The sequence below is a fragment of the Coregonus clupeaformis genome, unplaced genomic scaffold (assembly GCF_020615455.1).
Source record: "Coregonus clupeaformis isolate EN_2021a unplaced genomic scaffold, ASM2061545v1 scaf0063, whole genome shotgun sequence".
NCBI lineage: Eukaryota > Metazoa > Chordata > Actinopteri > Salmoniformes > Salmonidae > Coregonus > Coregonus clupeaformis.
Window position 1 is genome coordinate 80,328 of NW_025533518.1, and position 17,173 is coordinate 97,500.

At 44.2% G+C, this 17,173-nt stretch overlaps 1 protein-coding gene across 1 annotated transcript in view; it reads right to left on the minus strand.

Annotated features, from left to right (window-relative positions):
- Window positions 1-17,173, minus strand: part of LOC121559375 (short transient receptor potential channel 6-like) — a gene marked incomplete at its 3' end in the record, with an annotated part of 140,666 nt that overhangs the window by 34,486 nt on the left and 89,007 nt on the right. The window lies entirely within an intron of this gene.

Consider the following 17,173-nt stretch of genomic DNA (forward strand, 5'->3'; position numbering starts at 1 on the left):
GTGTGTGCATATGTATTCACCCCCTTTGCTATGAAGCCCCTAAATAAGATCTGGTGCAACCAATTACCTTCAAAAGTCACATAATTAGTTAAATAAAGTCCACATGTGTGCAATCTAATTGTCACATGATCTGTCACATGATCTCAGTATATATACACCTGTTCTGAAAGGCTCCAGAGCCTGCAATACCACTAAGCAAGGGGCACCACCAAGCAAGCGGCACCACGAAGACCAAGGAGCTCTCCAAACAGGTCAGGGACAAAGTTCTGGAGAAGGGTTTGGTTATAAAAAAAATATCTGAAACTTTGAACATCCCACGGAGCACCATTAAATCCATTATTAAAAAATGGAAAGAATATGGCACCACAACAAACCTGCCAAGAGAGGGCCGCCCACCAAAACTCACGGACCAGGCAAGGAGGGCATTAATCAGAGAGACAACAAAGAGACCAAAGATAACCCTGAAGGAGCTGCAAAGCTCCACAGTGGAGATTGGAGTACCTGTCCATAGGACCACTTTAAGCCGTACACTCCACAGAGTTGGGCTTTACGGAAGAGTGGCCAGAAAAAAGCCATCGCTTAAAGAAAAAAATAAGCAAACACGTTTGGTGTTCGCCAAAAGCCATGGGGGGAGACTTCCCAAACATATGGAAGAAGGTACTCTGGTCAGATGAGACTAAAACTGAGCTTTTTGGCCATCAAGGAAAACGCTATGTGTGGCGCAAACCCAACACCTCTCATCACCCCGAGAACACCATCCCCACAGTGAAGCATGGTGGTGGCAGCATCATGCTGTGGGGATGTTTTTCATCGGCAGGGACTGGGAACCTGGTCAGAATTTAAGGAATGATGGATGCCGCTAAATACAGGGAAATTCTTGAGGGAAACCTGTTTCACTCTTCCAGAGATTTGAGACTGGGACAGAGGTTCACCTTCCAGCAGAACAATGACCCTAAGCATACTGCTAAAGCAACACTCGAGTGGTTTAAGGGGAAACATTTAAATGTCTTGGAATGGCCTAGTCAAAGCCCAGACCTCAATCCAATTGAGAATCTGTGGTATGACTTAAAGATTGCTGTACACCAGCGGAACCCATCCAACTTGAAGGAGCTGGAGCAGTTTTGCCTTGAAGAATGGGCAAAAATCCCAGTGGCTAGATGTGCCAAGCTTATACAGACATACCCCAAGAGACTTGCAGCTGTAATTGCTGCAAAAGGTGGCTCTACAAAGTTTTGACTCTGGGGGGGGTGAACAGTTATGCAGTCTGAAGTTTTCTGTTTTTTTGTCTTATTTCTTGTTTATTTCACAAGAAAAAATATTTTGCATCTTCAAAGTGGTAGGCATGTTGTGTAAATCAAATGATACAAACCCCAAAAAAATCAATTTTAATTCCAGGTTGAAAGGCAACAAAATAGGAAAAATGCCAAGGGGGCCACTGTACCTCTCTCCAAAAGCAGAGTAGAACCAACTAGGAGGAGAATGCAGCTCATGTCGAAGCAGAATATTGTAGGCATATCTTGTGTAATTTATGGTATAGCTACTGCACTAATGTATGGTATAGCTACTGTTACCGTATTAACACCGCAGTAAAATTCCATGTGACCATTGAGTCACAGTAATCTCCTCTTGTGCATTCAGATATGTGTTGCTAGTACCCAACTTGCTAACAACCACCAGGTCACTACTGGCCTGGTCCTCAGGACTCTATTGTCCCTCTAACCACTCTGACATCAATGCAAATCCAATCAAAATCACATCAAACACTTATCATTAAAACAGTATTGTGCTTTTAAAACTCACCTCACTGTGATGATCAATTTGAAGAAAGAAGTTCAACAACAGGTTGTGGAAAACATAGTTGTTGTGAATGTTGTTGCAAAGCCTAACAATGAAATGGACAGCGCTTTCTAAGGTGATGATTCATTCGAAACACTCATATGCATATTAGAGCTTATGCATACCATAGGCCTACATACAGTACCAGTCAAAAGTTTGGACACACCTACTCATTCAAGGGTTTTTCTTTATTTGTAAAAAATTTTACATTGTAGAATAATAGTGAAACTATGAAATAACACATATATTCCATATGTAGTAACCAAAAAAGTGTTAAACAAATAAAAATATAGTTTGTATTTGAGATTCTTCAAATAGCCACCCTTTGCCTTGATGACAGCTTTGCACACTCTTGGCATTCTCTCAACCAGCTTCATGAGGTAGTCACCTGGAATGCATTTCAATTAACAGGTGTGCCTTCTTAAAAGTTAATTTGTGGAATTTCTTTCCTTCTTAATGCGTTTGAGCCAATCAGTAGTGTTGTGACAAGGTAGGGGGGGTATAGTGAAGATAGCCCTATTTGGTAAAGACCAAGTCCATATTATGGCAAGAACAGCTCAAATAAGCAAAGAGAAACAACAGTCCATCATTACTTTAAGACATGAAGTTCAGTCAATACTGAACATTTCAAGAACTTTGAAAGTTTCTTCAAGTGCAGTCGCAAAAACCATCAAGCGCTATGATGAAACTGGCTCTCATGAGGACCGCCACAGGAATGGAAGAGCCAGAGTTACCTCTGCTGAAGAGGATAAGTTCATTAGAGTTACGTTTACGTCATTTAGCAGACGCTCTTATCCAGAGCGACTTACATTATTTTTTTTCATACCCCCTGTGGGAATCGAACCCACAACCCTGGCGTTGCTAACACCATGCTCTATCAACTGAGCTACATCCCTACCGGCCATTCCCTCCCCTACCCTGGACGACGCTGGGCCAATTGCGCGCCGCCCCATGGGTCTCCCGGTCACGGCCGGCTACGACAGAGCCTGGATTCGAACCAGGATCTCTAGTGGCACAGCTAGCACTGCGATGCAATCGAGTTAACTGCTCCTCAGAAATTGCACCCCAAATAAATGCTTCACAGAGTTCAAGTAACAGACACATCTCAACATCAACTGTTCAGAGGGGATTGTGTGAATCGAATTGCTGCAAAGAAACCACTACTAAAGGACACCAATAATAAGAAGAGACCTGCTTGGGCCAAGAACCACGAGCAATGGACATTAGACCAGTGGAAATCTGTCCTTTTGTCTGATGAGTCCAAATTTGGTTCCAACCACTGTGTCTTTGTAAGATGCAGAGTAGGTGAACGGATGATCTCCGCATGTGTATTTCCCACCGTAAAGCATGGAGGAGGAGGTGTTTTGGTGTGGGGGTGCTTTGCTGGTGACACTGTCTGTGATTTATTTCGAATTCAAGGCACACTTAACCAGCATGGCTACCACAGCATTCTGCAGCGATACGCCATCCCATCTGGTTTGGGTTTAGTAGGACTATGATTTGACAACACACCTCCAGGCTGTGTAAGGACTATTTTACCAAGAAGAAGGAGAGTGATGGAGTGCTGCATCAGATGACCTGGCCTTCACAATCCCCCGACCTCAACCCAATTGAGATGGTTTGGGATGAGTCGGATGGCAGAGTGAAGGAAAAGCAGCCAACAAGTGCTCAGCATATGTGGGAACTCCTTCAAGACTGTTGGAAAAGCATTCCAGGTGAAGCTGGTTGAGAGAATGCACTATAATTCTACAATGTAAAAAATTGTAAAAATAAAGAAAAACCATTGAATTAGTAGGTGTGCCCAAACTTTTGACTGGTACTGTATATGAGCCCAAGCCTGAAAAAAAAAAAACGGAATTAAAATAATGATTGTGCAATACATAGCCTAATAGCCTACCGCATATTATGCACGGCAGAATAACATAAAATACGCTGATTTAATATGTATTTTGTACATAATTGGTCCAAAATTAAACACATTCTAGTAATCGCCTTGGACGGTATTATTATGCAAACTGGATGGACTGGGTTACCTTATGATATGCTCCAAAATGTATATCCATATGTCTGGGAGAGAACTTATAGGCCTGGGCAATGCTTTTGGTTCATTGATTGTGCAAGGCGGTTTACAGAGTTAGCCTACAATTATAGTGAATTTTTATTTGCTTTTGCTAGTAATAGGGATTGTTTTATATTTTCATAATTAATAGGCTATTTCACCACCATGCGTTTCCATCTCCTCCTCCTCTCTCTCATTTATTTATTTATCTAGCGCGCAGAGAGAGGGGCTGTCAACAACTATCGATGTTCCCGAACAGATTTCACTTGGTTTCCTAAATTAAGCAGTGGGTAGCTGCAGGTTGGAGAGGCTTGTGTTTGGGAGGAACATCCCCCGTCACGTAGCGAGTGTTTGGGAGGAAAATCCCCCGTCACGTAGCGAGTGTTTGGGAGGAACATCCCCCGTCACGTAGCGAGTGTTTGGGAGGAACATCCCCCGTCACGTAGCGAGTGTTTGGAAGGAACATCCCCCGTCACGTAGTGAGTGTTTGGGAGGAACATCCCCCGTCACGTAGCGAGTGTTTGGGAGGAACATCCCCCGTCACGTAGCGAGAGGCTCCTCAAACTGTGGTCCATAGTAGCCTACCCAGCATGATTGAATAAAATAATAGGTGGGGAAACAGCCTTCATTTGCTATTCGAGTGCATATGGATGACATGTCTTTTTCTCCCACTTGATAATGGGACATTCTAAATCTAAACTGATTTTACATATTAGTAAAGACAAGATTATATTGAGAATAGTTTGATGGTGAAAATACTGTGTGATGAGAGAACAGTATGTGCAGCCTTAGGAATAGAGCGCAAGCTTTATTTCTCAACTTTCTCAAATCATCAATAGCCTTTAGTCACATCATGCAGCCCATATAAATTATGTTTTGATTTCTAAGACATTGTAAGGTTTGTATCATTCACAACTAAAGTTGACAAATAACTCTAAATCTAGCAAATAGAACCTGTTTCAAATGATCCCTTTTACACTCAACAGAGCCACTTCATATGTGCACTCACTCCGGAATGGGTAAAATATATTTTATATTTTATTCAGCTAAGTTCAATTATATTCTTCTTACTATAAAATCATATAGTATAAAATAATGTCATGGGATTATAAGCATATCTTGTCTGCTAAATGAACAAGCCTACAGGCTATGGGCCGGCGCCAGAACGAATCAGTTGGACGGGCCTTTGATATCCATAGGCAGATATACACACACATAGGCAGGCCTAGCCAGTCTCCAGACCTTAATCCCATAGAAAATCTGTGGAGGGAGCTGAAGGTTCGAGTTGCCAAACGTCAGCCTCGAAACCTTAATGACTTGGAGAAGATCTGCAAAGGGGAGTGGGACAAAATACCTCCTGAGATGTGTGCAAACCTGGTGGCCAACTACAAGAAACGTCTGACCTCTGTGATTGCCAACAAGGGTTTTGCCACCAAGTACTAAGTCATGTTTTGCAGAGGGGTCAAATACTTATTTCCCTCATTAAAATGCAAATCAATTTATAACATTTTTGACATGCGTTTTTCTGGATTTATTTTGTTGTTATTCTGTCTCTCACTGTTCAAATAAACCTACCATTAACATTATAGACTGATCATTTCTTTGTCAGTGGGCAAACATACAAAATCAGCAGGGGATCAAATACTTTCTTCCCTCAATGTATCTACTGCTGTCTGGCCAGAAATAGACATGCCAGACAGCATCAGATACATGGTCTACACATACTGAGACAGAGAAGTGCTGTTTCACTTGCGCGGAGGGGTCATTTGTTTGGGTTTGGGTGGAGTGATGGCCTCGATGGCGTCAACCGAGTGCAGAAGAAACGCTGTCACTTCGGGTGTGTTCCGGAGTATGGTGTGGAGGAATTGTTGCTCGTGGTCAGCGAGCAGGTGGGAGCGGAACATATGCATTCTAAATCCAGAATGAACAAGGTGGTGGTTGTGTTAATGAAAAAGCGCTCTCTCTCAACAGCGTTCTGCACAGGCAGCATTTGAGGATAGTGAGAGGACAGCGGTGAGCGTTTAACAGCTAGGACCGCTATTTCTTGTCCCGGAATCCCGCTTAACTGACAGGTTAAAGTCTGCTTGAAAGAGCCGCTAACATAGCTAAGCTGCTAACATTAGCCATCAAGCTAACAAAGTTAGTCCCAGATTAGTTTTGCAATCGAGCCTTTTTGTCTGGAGAAGTAAATGAACGGTTCCAGCGCTGTAGGAGCTGTATCTACTACGCTTTGTTTCGGGACAAACTGGATCACTCAGAGTTCCAATGCAGCAATTTATTGCTTATCGAGGATTATAGGCTTGAGGTGGCTTCCTTGATCACGCAGGTCGCCAGCCTACGTAAGAAACTGGGGAAAACGTGAGTGGAACGTTTACCTTTTCTCCGCCGGTGGCTGGACGGCGTTCACGCATGTTGGATGCATCTTCGCCTTGTCGTTTGTCGTTTTCCAACTGGCCAGTGTTGCCCGGAGTTCGTTCGCCAGGGGATTCATCTCCTGCGACTGGCCAGTGTTGCCCGGAGTTCGTTCGCCAGGGGATTCATCTCCTGCCTTTCCTCCCCATCTGATGGTGGAGTTGAAGGAGCACAGCAAGAGGAGCACGGCAATCAACGATGGTCGCATGTCAGGAGCCGTGGAAGCCAAAGACAGCGACCTCCCTCAAAGCAGTCTACACTCCCAACGAAAGGCACGGAGCGGATACAAACAACTAAAACAATGTCCTATCCCGGAGCTCGACTAAATGAAATCACTAAGCTGCTCCCGAATGTACTATGCCAGGACATGGACATCGATTCTATCGTAGTCCATGTGGGTTTTAATGACATTATGACGGGCAGCTCTGAACAGTTTAAACTGGATTTCAAAGAGCTGATTGACTCTCCTAGACACTAATAATAAAAACATCATATCTGGCCCTGTGCCCTCTCTGAATCGTGGCATTGAACTCTTTAGCAGGATTCTTTCTCTTCACAACTGGCTACCTGATTATTGCAGCTCAATGGGTGTAACTTTTGTTGATAATTTTGATATCTTTTGGAAACAAAATACATTTTATAAGGCTGATGGGATCCACCCAAATCATTTGGGTTTCTGGATCCTTTCACAGCATTATACGGCTGCGTTGAGACAATGACTTATCAATGACCCAGGCCCAGCTCAGTTAATCCCTACAATTGTGTCACTGCGTCATCATAATGCTTTAGCAAATGTACATTATACCAGGGGCATTGGTAGACACAATGTAAGTAACCTAATTGATGTCCCTCTAACTTCCCTGAATGCTTCTGCTGATCCTACAGCTATTGTATGCAGCAATCATGTGTCTATGAACCAGATTGATGCTGATAGCACTGAGAAGGTGTGCCCTAGTAGGAAGATCACTATGTGCAGCTCACCCTGCACTAACATAAATAACATGAGAATATCTACTTCTGCAAAGCTTCCCAGTAAAGCAATGAAAACAAGCAAGAATCCCAGAAAAGTGCTACAAATGGCCCACGTTAACATATGTAGCTTAAGAAACAAGGTTAATGAAATTAATAACTTGCTAGTAACAGATGACATTCATATTTTGACAATCTCTGAAACTCACTTAGATAATACATTTGATGATACAGTGGTAGCAATACAAGGTTATAACATTTACAGAAAATACAGAAATGCCAATGGTGGAGGTGTTGCTGTTTATATTCAGAACCACATTCCTGTAAAGATTAGAGAGGATCTCATGTTAAATACTGTTGAAGTAATATGGCTACAGGTTCATCTGCCTCACCTAAAGCCAATTCTGGTGGGAAGCTGCTATAGACCACCAAGTGCTAACAGTCAGTATCTGGATAACATGTGTGAAATGCTTGATAATATATGTGATATCAACAGAGAGGTATATTTTCTGGGTGATTTAAATATTGACTGGCTTTCATCAAGCTGCCGACTCAAGAAACATATTCAAACTGTAACCAGTGCCTGCAACCTGGTTCAGGTTATCAGTCAACCTACCAGGGTAGTTACAAACAGCACAGGAATTAAATCATCAACATGTATTGATCACATCTTTACTAATGCTGCAGAAATGTGTTTGAAAGCAGTATCCGGATCCATCGGATGTAGTGATCACAATATAGTAGCCATATCTTGGAAAACCAAAGTTCCCAACGCTGGGCCAAATATATTGTATGAGGTCATACAATACGTTTTGTAGTGATTCCTATGTTGTTGATGTAAATAATATTTGTTGGTCCGTGGTGTGTAATGAGGAGCAAACAGACGTTGCACTTGACACATTTATGAAATTGCTTATCCCAGTTACTGAAAAGCATGCACCCATTAAGAAAATGACTGTAAAAACTGTTCAATCCCCATGGATTGATGATGAATTGAAAAATGGTATGGTTGAGTGGGATGAGGCAAAAGGAATGGCAAATAAGTCTGGCTTCACAACTGATTGGCAAACGTACCGCAAATTGAGAAATCATGTGACTAAACTGAATAAAAAGAAGAAGATACTATACACTATGAAACAAAGATAAATTACATAAACAATGACAGTAAAAAGCTTTAGAGCACCTTCAATTACATTTTGGGAAAAAAGGCAAACTCAGCTCCATCATTAATTGAATCAGATGGCTCATTCATCACAAAACCCACTGATATTGCCAACTACTTTAATTATTTTTTTATTGGAAAGATGAGATGCCAGCAACAAATGCTGACACTACACATGCAAGTATATCTGACCAAATTATGAAAGACAAGATTTGTAATTTTCTATTTCATAAAGTGAGTGTGGAAGAGGTAATAAAATAATTGTTGTCTATCAACAATGACAAGCCTGACAACTTGGATGGGAAATTACTGAGGATAATAGCGGACGATATTGCCATATCTTCAATTTAAGCCTAGTAGAAAGTGTGTGCCCCCAGGCCTGGAGCGAAGCAAAAGTCATTCCGCTACCTAAGAATAGTAAAGCCCCCTTTACTGGCTCAAATAACCGGCCAATCAGCCTGTCACCAACCCTTAGTAAACTTTTGGAAAAAATTGTGTTTGACTAGATACAATGCTATTTTACAGTAAACAAATTGGCAAAAGACTTTCAGCACACTTATAGGGAAGGACATTCAACAAGCACAGAACTTACAAAAATGACTGATTGGCTGAGAGAAATTGATTATAAAAAGATTGTGGGGGTTGTTTTGTTAGACTTCAGTGAGGCTTGGACATTATCGATCATAGTCTGCTGCTGGAAAAACGTATGTGTTATGGCTTTACACCCCCTGCTATATTGTGGATAAAGAGTTACCTGTCTAACAGAACACAGAGGGTGTTCTTTAATGGAAGCCTCTCCAACATAATCCAGGTAGAATCAGGAATTCCCCAGGGCTGCTGTCTAGGCCCATTACTTTTTTCAATCTTTACTAACGACGTGCCACTGGCTTTGAGTAAAGCCAGTGTGTCTATGTATGCGGATGACTCAACACTATACACGTCAGCTACTACAGCGACCCTAAACCTCATCTAAATCCTGTAATAAATAATGTGGTAATTGAGCAAGTTGAGGTGACTAAACTGCTTGGAGTAACCCTGGATTGTAAACTGTCATGGTCAAAACATATTGATACATCAGTAGCAAAGATGGGGAGAAGTATGTCCATAATAAAGCGCTGCTCTGCATTCTTAACAGCACTATCAGGTCCAAGGCAGGTCCTACAGGCTCTAGTTTTGTCGCACCTGGACTACTGTTCAGTCGTGTGGTCAGGTGCCACAAAGAGGGACTTAGGAAAATTGCAATTGGCTCAGAACAGGGCAGCACGGTTGGCCCTTGGATGTACACAGAGAGCTAACATTAATAATATGCAAGTCAATCTCTCCTGGCTCAAAGTGGAGGAGAGATTGACTTCATCACTACTTGTATTAGTGAGAGGTACTGACATGTTGAAAGCACCGAGCAGTCTGTTTAAACTACTGGCACACAGCTCGGACACCCATGCATACCCCACAAGACATGCCACCAGAGGTCTCTTCACAGTCCCCATGTCCAGAACAGACTATGGGAGGCGCACAGTACTACATAGAGCCATGACTACATGGAACTCTATTCCACATCAAGTAACTGATGCAAGCAGTACAATCAGATTTTAAACAGATAAAAATACACCTTATGGAACAGCAAAATTTCATCAGTCAATCAGATCAATAGATATAAACATGTGCCACCGTGTGATCGATCTGAATGTGCTTGCATATGTTGAGTCTTGACAGTGTTTGGAACATGTGTACCAAGTTTTGTTACAATAGAAATACGTGTCTGATTTATATGCTAGACCTCACCCACTTGACTGTTTATTGGTCCGAAGCGGCCATGTTTTTTGAGATACTAGCCTGCAGAATTTAGCATTGAGAGACCTTGGTCACCACATGGCATGTATCAAGTTTCGTGTCGATCGGTCATTCGGTGCCAGGGAAGTTCCGTTTTCAGTGTTTTTCACAAAATTAAATGGCAGGTAATCCATCATGGTGTACTTTACGGGTTCTTGAGACACATTTCTTCCTTGTGAGGAGAGGGACCTATGTAGATTAAATGACTCTAGGTCACATGGTGTGAGGGGCGTGAGCTTCCAAAGTTGGAATGTTCAATCACTTGTTATAGCAACTCCATCTGGCCAATTGGCATGGGATTTCATGGGAGGGTGTGGCCTTTGGCCCTTTACCATCATGCAAGGTTGCACCCTCCTAGGCCATATCATCTCACAGGAGATGCATCTGGTGGTCACAGATACCTTTAAAAAGTAGGTGGGTGGACCAGAAAAACAGTCAGCATCTGATGTGACCACCATTTGCCTCATGCAGCACGACACATCTCCTTTGCATAGAGTTGTATAAATAAAAAATAAAAAATATAGTTGATCAGGCTGTTGATTGTGGCCTGTGAAATGTTGTCCCACTCCTCTTTAATGGCTGTGCAAAGTTGCTGGGTATTGGCGGGAACTGGAACATGCAGGTCGTACACATCGATCCAGAGCATCCCAATCATGCTCAATGAGTGACATGTGGTGAGTATACAGGCCATGGCAGAACTGGGACAATTTCAGCGTCCAGGAATTGTGTACAGATCCATGCTGAAACATGAGGAGATGGCAGCGGATGAATGGCATGACAATGGGCCTCAGGATCTCATCACGGTATCTCTGTGCATTCAAATTGCCATTTGATAAAATGCAATTGTGTTCGTTGTCCGTAGCTTATGCCTGCCCATACCATAACCCCACCGCCACGATGGGGCACTCTGTTCACAACGTTGACATCAGCAAACCGCTCGGCCACACGACGCCATACACGATGTCTGCCATCTGCCCGGTATTCTACATTCCTGCAGTCAGCATGCCAATTGCACACTCCCTCAAAACTTGAGACTTCGGTGGCATTGTGTTATGTGACAAAACTGCACATTTTAGAGTGGCCATTTATTGTCCCCAGCACAAGTTGCGCCTGTATAAGGATTATGCTGTTTAATCAGCTTCTTGATATGCCACACCTGTCAGGTGGATGGATTATCTTGGCAAAGGAGAAATGCTCACTTACAGGGATGTAAACAAATTTGTGCACAACATTTGAGAGAAATACGTTTTGTGTGTGTATGGAACATTTCTGGGATCTTATATTTTAGCTCATTAAACATGGGATTTTGCGTTTTGCGTTTATATTTGTGTTCAGTGTATAATACGTTTTCACCAGCTTGGCCTCTGAACCCCGAATAATGAACACCAACATATACAATAGGGTTTCACCAGCTTCGCTGCTTAAACTAAACTTCAAATGTAAACTTAAACCCCTAACAAGTGTTGTCCAAGAAACATACATCTGTCTGTTTTTAGTTTATTTCCCAACCACTCTGAGACAGACCTTGTTGGTGGGTCCACTCTGAGACAGACCTTGTTGGTGGGTCCACACTGAGACAGACCTTGTTGGTGGGTCCACACTGAGACAGACCTTGTTGGTAGGTCCACTCTGAGACAGACCTTGTTGGTGGGTCCACTCTGAGACAGACCTTGTTGGTGGGTCCACTCTGAGACAGACCTTGTTGGTGGGTCCACACTGAGACAGACCTTGTTGGTGGGTCCACTCTGAGACAGACCTTGTTGGTAGGTCCACTCTGAGACAGACCTTGTTGGTGGGTCCACACTGAGACAGACCTTGTTGGTAGGTCCACTCTGAGACAGACCTTGTTGGTGGGTCCACACTGAGACAGACCTTGTTGGTAGGTCCACTCTGAGACAGACCTTGTTGGTGGGTCCACTCTGAGACAGACCTTGTTGGTGGGTCCACTCTGAGACAGACCTTGTTGGTAGGTCCACTCTGAGACAGACCTTGTTGGTGGGTCCACTCTGAGACAGACCTTGTTGGTGGGTCCACACTGAGACAGACCTTGTTGGTAGGTCCACTCTGAGACAGACCTTGTTGGTGGGTCCACTCTGAGACAGACCTTGTTGGTGGGTCCACACTGAGACAGACCTTGTTGGTAGGTCCACTCTGAGACAGACCTTGTTGGTGGGTCCACTCTGAGACAGACCTTGTTGGTGGGTCCACACTGAGACAGACCTTGTTGGTAGGTCCACTCTGAGACAGACCTTGTTGGTGGGTCCACTCTGAGACAGACCTTGTTGGTGGGTCCACTCTGAGACAGACCTTGTTGGTGGGTCCACTCTGAGACAGACCTTGTTGGTGGGTCCACACTGAGACAGACCTTGTTGGTGGGTCCACTCTGAGACAGACCTTGTTGGTAGGTCCACTCTGAGACAGACCTTGTTGGTGGGTCCACACTGAGACAGACCTTGTTGGTAGGTCCACTCTGAGACAGACCTTGTTGGTGGGTCCACACTGAGACAGACCTTGTTGGTAGGTCCACTCTGAGACAGACCTTGTTGGTGGGTCCACTCTGAGACAGACCTTGTTGGTGGGTCCACTCTGAGACAGACCTTGTTGGTGGGTCCACACTGAGACAGACCTTGTTGGTGGGTCCACTCTGAGACAGACCTTGTTGGTAGGTCCACTCTGAGACAGACCTTGTTGGTAGGTCCACTCTGAGACAGACCTTGTTGGTGGGTCCACACTGAGACAGACCTTGTTGGTGGGTCCACTCTGAGCTAGACCTTGTTGGTAGGTCCACTCTGAGACAGACCTTGTTGGTGGGTCCACACTGAGACAGACCTTGTTGGTGGGTCCACTCTGAGACAGACCTTGTTGGTGGGTCCACTCTGAGACAGACCTTGTTGGTGGGTGTGGTCGCGTGGGGGAAATTAGGGAGAGAGAGAGCCCTGGCATTCAGAGTTTGAGGGGGACCTGGGGAGCTCTGAGGTAACGGAACGCATTAAAAAAATTAACTTTCAAATAAAACATTGCATGCATAACATCGCATTTGCGTAGAGAAGTAGATTTGAGGCACTTACAGAAGTTTCACACATGGGGAACATTTTCAGTAGCCTAGGGACAAACTGAGATCAATAAAAAATGACCTTGTTTTGAATCCATCAATAGCCTAGGTGTGTGGAGACACATATTGTAGACTACAATATGAGGAGGACAGTATAGTCTGTGATGTCACGAGAGGCTGTGTCCTGGAGGGACGTTACATCCCCCTGAGATGGCTGCAAACCCAGACAGCTATGGCTCCATCTGCTGGTATGGTCGGGAACTCCACCCCTCTATGGCCAATCTTCCCACGCAGCTGAAACAAATGAGGAGCTGATGAGCTGAAGGTTTGGGAAGGGAAGAGACACACTGAGGGAGTGTGTGGGGGGTGAAGAGACACAGTCTCCAACCTGGGCTCTCTGGAGGACAAGAGTGCTGCACGTCCACTTCCATGAGGAATATAAGGATTTGGAGATACTTACCTTTGGGAAATACTCACCTTTGGATATATGCACCTGTGGAAATACGTGAGAGACATTTGGAAGGACTTTTTGCTGGGTTGGCCACTAGCTGCAACGTGGACTACAGTAAGGCTGGGGAAAAGTTATCTGAGCGAGTGAGAATTATGATTTTGGATGTGGAAGAGACATCCCTGAACTGTTAACCCTTAAAGAGCCACAAGAGAACAGAATTTTGTTATATTTTCGTTAATTTCCCAAGACCTATAATAAAATCCTTGTTTTGTTTGAACCTTGTCTCCTTGCACTACTTGAGCAATCCCGCTGAAAGCTGTGTAGCCTCTCGTGACGTCACAAGTCCTAAAAATGCTATGCAGTTTCACTGACTCGCTGTTGATTGTTGATGCGCTCGTGCCAAAAGCATGTCTCTCTCTGTCTTTTGTAAAACAATATTTGGAAGTTGATCAAATACATTGGTAGCCTACAGCATAGTCTTCTCTTTTTTCCTCGATTGTATTTGAAATATTGCAAAAGGCCTGTTTTGTCTGCGTGCTGTTTTTACACTGACAGATTTGCTGCGTGTTCCCGACTGTAGGCTATTCCTTGTTATTGGGCTACAATCCACAGCCAGGCTATTTTTTTAAAATAAGTAATTGATCATCTGTGGCAAAATTATAGGCCTTCTCATGGTGAGGTAGGCTATTCTGAATTATTTCATGTATTTCTGAACCGACAGCAGTAATTCTATAACATGTATTTCAATTTATCATGATAAAGTTAGTCCAGAACCCAGCTATGATTGTATAAATGATGAAGTGCTACGCTGGAGAGATGCTGCTAGACTCATGTCTATCAGAGCAGAGGGAGAGAGAGATCATAGGCTACCATGGAGAGATGCTGCTAGACTCATGTCTATCAGAGCAGAGGGAGAGAGAGATCATAGGCTACCATGGAGAGATGCTGCTATACTCATGTCTATCAGAGCAGAGGGAGAGAGAGATCATAGGCTACCATGGAGAGATGCTGCTAGACTCATGTCTATCAGAGCAGAGGGAGAGAGAGATCATAGGCTACCATGGAGAGATGAGAGCTGCAGACTGTCTATCAGAGCAGAGGGAGAGAGAGATCATAGGCTACCATGGAGAGATGAGATGCTGCTAGACTCATGTCTATCAGAGCAGAGGGAGAGAGAGATCATAGGCTACCATGGAGAGATGCTGCTAGACTCATGTCTATCAGAGCAGAGGGAGAGAGAGATCATAGGCTACCATGGAGAGATGAAATGCTGCTAGACTCATGTCTATCAGAGCAGAGGGAGAGAGAGATCATAGGCTACCATGGAGAGATGAGATGCTGCTAGACTCATGTCTATCAGAGCAGAGGGAGAGAGAGATCATAGGCTACCATGGAGAGATGAGATGCTGCTAGACTCATGTCTATCAGAGCAGAGGGAGAGAGAGATCATAGGCTACCATGGAGAGATGCTGCTAGACTCATGTCTATCAGAGCAGAGGGAGAGAGAGATCATAGGCTACCATGGAGAGATGAGATGCTGCTAGACTCATGTCTATCAGAGCAGAGGGAGAGAGAGATCATAGGCTACCATGGAGAGATGCTGCTAGACTCATGTCTATCAGAGCAGAGGGGAGAGAGAGATCATAGGCTACCATGGAGAGATGCTGCTAGACTCATGTCTATCAGAGCAGAGGGAGAGAGAGATCATAGGCTACCATGGAGAGATGCTGCTAGACTCATGTCTATCAGAGCAGAGGGAGAGAGAGATCATAGGCTACCATGGAGAGATGAGATGCTGCTAGACTCATGTCTATCAGAGCAGAGGGAGAGAGAGATCATAGGCTACCATGGAGAGATGCTGCTAGACTCATGTCTATCAGAGCAGAGGGAGAGAGAGATCATAGGCTACCATGGAGAGATGAGATGCTGCTAGACTCATGTCTATCAGAGCAGAGGGAGAGAGAGATCATAGGCTACCATGGAGAGATGCTGCTAGACTCATGTCTATCAGAGCAGAGGGAGAGAGAGATCATAGGCTACCATGGAGAGATGCTGCTAGACTCATGTCTATCAGAGCAGAGGGAGAGAGAGATCATAGGCTACCATGGAGAGATGCTGCTATACTCATGTCTATCAGAGCAGAGGGAGAGAGAGATCATAGGCTACCATGGAGAGATGCTGCTAGACTCATGTCTATCAGAGCAGAGGGAGAGAGAGATCATAGGCTACCATGGAGAGATGAGAGCTGCAGACTGTCTATCAGAGCAGAGGGAGAGAGAGATCATAGGCTACCATGGAGAGATGAGATGCTGCTAGACTCATGTCTATCAGAGCAGAGGGAGAGAGAGATCATAGGCTACCATGGAGAGATGAAATGCTGCTAGACTCATGTCGATCAGAGCAGAGGGAGAGAGAGATCATAGGCTACCATGGAGAGATGAGATGCTGCTAGACTCATGTCTATCAGAGCAGAGGGAGAGAGAGATCATAGGCTACCATGGAGAGATGAGATGCTGCTAGACTCATGTCTATCAGAGCAGAGGGAGAGAGAGATCATAGGCTACCATGGAGAGATGCTGCTAGACTCATGTCTATCAGAGCAGAGGGAGAGAGAGATCATAGGCTACCATGGAGAGATGAGATGCTGCTAGACTCATGTCTATCAGAGCAGAGGGAGAGAGAGATCATAGGCTACCATGGAGAGATGCTGCTAGACTCATGTCTATCAGAGCAGAGGGAGAGAGAGATCATAGGCTACCATGGAGAGATGAGATATTGCTAGACTCATGTCTATCAGAGCAGAGGGAGAGAGAGATCATAGGCTACCATGGAGAGATGAGATGCTGCTAGACTCATGTCTATCAGAGCAGAGGGAGAGAGAGATCATAGGCTACCATGGAGAGATGAGATGCTGCTAGACTCATGTCTATCAGAGCAGAGGGAGAGAGAGATCATAGGCTACCATGGAGAGATGAGATGCTGCTAGACTCATGTCTATCAGAGCAGAGGGAGAGAGAGATCATAGGCTACCATGGAGAGATGAGATGCTGCTAGACTCATGTCTATCAGAGCAGAGGGAGAGAGAGATCATAGGCTACCATGGAGAGATGCTGCTAGACTCATGTCTATCAGAGCAGAGGGAGAGAGAGATCATAGGCTACCATGGAGAGATGAGAGCTGCAGACTGTCTATCAGAGCAGAGGGAGAGAATCTCATTCTAGTTACTGGCATGCTTCTCACACTGCCACGGCCACGCGTTGGTCACAAACATAGGTTACAATGAAAATCAACTTTTTCACATTATGTTTTTTTGTGGGGGAGGAGAATTAACGAAGACGAAACTCAAATTAACTTTGATCGCTTTTATTTTAATTTAAAATATTAAAAATAATTTTTCATGCC